General features: G+C 45.9%; 1 long non-coding RNA gene across 1 annotated transcript; it reads left to right on the forward strand.

Moving 5' to 3' along the window:
* The first annotated feature begins 1,884 nt into the window (after positions 1-1,884).
* Positions 1,885-2,409, forward strand: LOC311104874. The gene is made up of 2 exons (XR_014610193.1): positions 1,885-2,116; positions 2,212-2,409. It is a non-coding gene; the product is annotated as an uncharacterized lncRNA (long non-coding RNA).
* Positions 2,410-2,688: the final 279 nt, after the last annotated feature.

Genomic DNA, 2,688 nt, shown 5'->3' on the forward strand with positions numbered 1-2,688 from the left:
AATAATCTCTCCTTCCTCCTGGCCAGATGCTTGGTCTCTAGTAAACTCTCCTAATAATCTCTCTCTCCTCCTGGCATGCTGGGTCTCTAGTAAACTCTCCTAGTAATCTCTCTCTCCTCCTGACCAGATGCTGGGTCTCTAGTATACTCTCCTAGTAATCTCTCTCTCCTCCTGACCAGATGCTGGGTCTCTAGTCAACTCTCCTAATAATCTCTCTCTCCTCCTGGCCAGATGTAACAGTTGTCTCCCTCCTCCTGCCCAGGTGTGCCTGTTTATTCAGATCTAAGTGCTTCTCTAAGTGCTTCTGATGGAGTCGAACAGTGAGGGGTGTCTAATTATTAACAAACTGCTGTTAGCTTAGCTCTGTTAGCTTAGTGCTGTTGGGGCCGCTAATAAACAAACCGCTATTAGCTTAGCGTTAATGTGCAATATTGCATTTAGCTTAGCACTGCTAATTTAGCTCGCTTAGCCTGCCTAATAGCCTGCCCAGTCAGTAGACCTCTATTAACTTAGCGCAGTTTAGCGCAGTTAGCATAGCGTATTACGGCCTGTCGGAGGGCAGGTCCTTCCTGTTTCCTTGTTTCCCTGCCCCCTCCCTGGTCCTGAGAGATCAGCCATGCCTTTGATCCTAGCCCAGAGGTCCTGATTATCCTGCCAACACACACACACACACACACACACTCTGGTTCTTCTGCCAACAGAACAGTAAATAATTCATTAGCAGACCGAGAACCTCCGCTTCACACAATCAGTAGGGATGGTGTATGTGTGTATGTGTGTGTGTGTATGTTTCAATGGAAACATCCCACCAACCTTACCCTGTCAGGATTCACTAATTTTCTAGAACATAATAGGACTTTAAAAGATATGGAAAATGTTTGGTCACGTTACCTCATGACCAAAAATAGACAGGAAAATCTATAAATGAACCTTGTTAGTGTTTGGCATGTGTTAAGACTAGAGTAGTGCACTTATAAACATCAGTAAATAGGGTGAATTGTTTAGTCTTTGACATGCCCAGATGTCTCCTCTCCCTCCAGGAGGAGACAGACACAGAAGCAACAGACAGTAAATGAACATGATGGGGGAGGGAATGTGTACAATAACCAAGTCAGCACATATCCATATGTTTCTTGCCAGTGTGTGTGTGTGTGAGACGCTGTATGATAACATCAGTGTATGACTGACTGGAGGCAGTGACCTTGGTAACGTGGGTGTTGTTTTTGTTGTAACTAACACATTCTACCCCTGAATAAATATTATTTACTCACACAAATGATTTGAATATAAACATCCTTGGAATATTTGAAACGATAAATACTGGCAATGACACAGGTTAAAAACCAGAAAGGCTACAGAGCTCTTATTGTTCCGTCTTATTTATCAAATATGCAGAAAACAACTATTTATCAAAAACATCTCCCAAAGATTCTGATCAGTTTGTTGTGGGTATTAACCCTGTTCCATTGGTCTTCTCTGTCCAGTAACATCCCAGGTCTGCACAGTCAAGTGTCTTCTAGTGTTCTCTGTCCAGTCTTCAAAGACTGACACAAATGTGTTCTTCCAGAAGAATGCTCTCTGTGTGTGTGTGTCTCATCATATTGTCTCACTGTGTTTTGTCATGTCACCGTGAATCTGTGATGAGGTTCCTGGTAAAAGCATAGGGGCACGTAGTGCATCACAGCTTGTATCCCAAATGGCACCCTATTCCCTATATAGTGCACTACTTTTGACCAGGGCCCCATACGGTTCAGTGATGATGTAGACAATATGAATGATCTATCAAGCCTTGTATAAGTTGTTGTTAATGTTTCTGTGAAGTGGGACCAAATAAACAGATACATGTTGTTTCCCTGGGGAGAGACATCCTGTTACGGTCCGGCACTGTTGGTCCTGTTCCTGCTGGTTTTCCTTTCCCTTTTTTCCCCTGTGTGTGTTGTTTGTGTCTGTCTCCCCCTGCTGTGCAGCCCAGTCAGAGGATCTAGGTCAGGGGGCGTGGCCATTCTCTCACAAGATCAGTTACATCAAGCTGCAGCTCATTGTCACCAATCAAGCAGCAGTTATCTACCCGGGCTGGACACCTCTCCAGCGCCAGTTCGTTCCTACACTACCTGTGGTAACTTGGCCCGTACAGCACTCTCAGTTTAGTTGTACTCTCTCAGTATTATTGTTGTTCCTGCCACGTTTGTAACCTGTCTCTCCTTCGACCAGATCCCGTCTGTTCCTGCTGCCTGCCTGCCTGCCATTCCCACGCCGCAACCTGCTCCTCTGTTGCCTGATATCCTCGTCATCCAGCTCTCAGGACTACTGGCTCTCTACCCCACTCAGCTCCTACCCCGGCCTGAAGCTACTCCACCCAGAACTGCTTCTCTCTGCCAAAACACGTTGAATAAACTACATCCTAATTCACTCTCTTTGTCCGTGTGTCCGTCTCTGCACCTGAGTCCCCCACCCAACCTAATAGAACGAACTGGCCAAACATGGACTCAGCAGAGATGCCACATGAAACAACGGGTGATGGCGTACAACACGCCCTCCATTCACAGGGAATGCTATTGGGACAACACGACCAACTCATCCGGACTCTATTGGATAACAACCAGCAGTTGTTGGATCAAGTATCTCATCTCACCTCTCAGGTAGCTAACCTGGTAACACTCACTACCCTTCCTCCCTCTGCTTCTCCTC

This window comes from Coregonus lavaretus (genome assembly GCF_964263955.1).
Source record: "Coregonus lavaretus genome assembly, chromosome: 29".
NCBI classification, from domain to species: Eukaryota; Metazoa; Chordata; class Actinopteri; order Salmoniformes; family Salmonidae; genus Coregonus; species Coregonus lavaretus.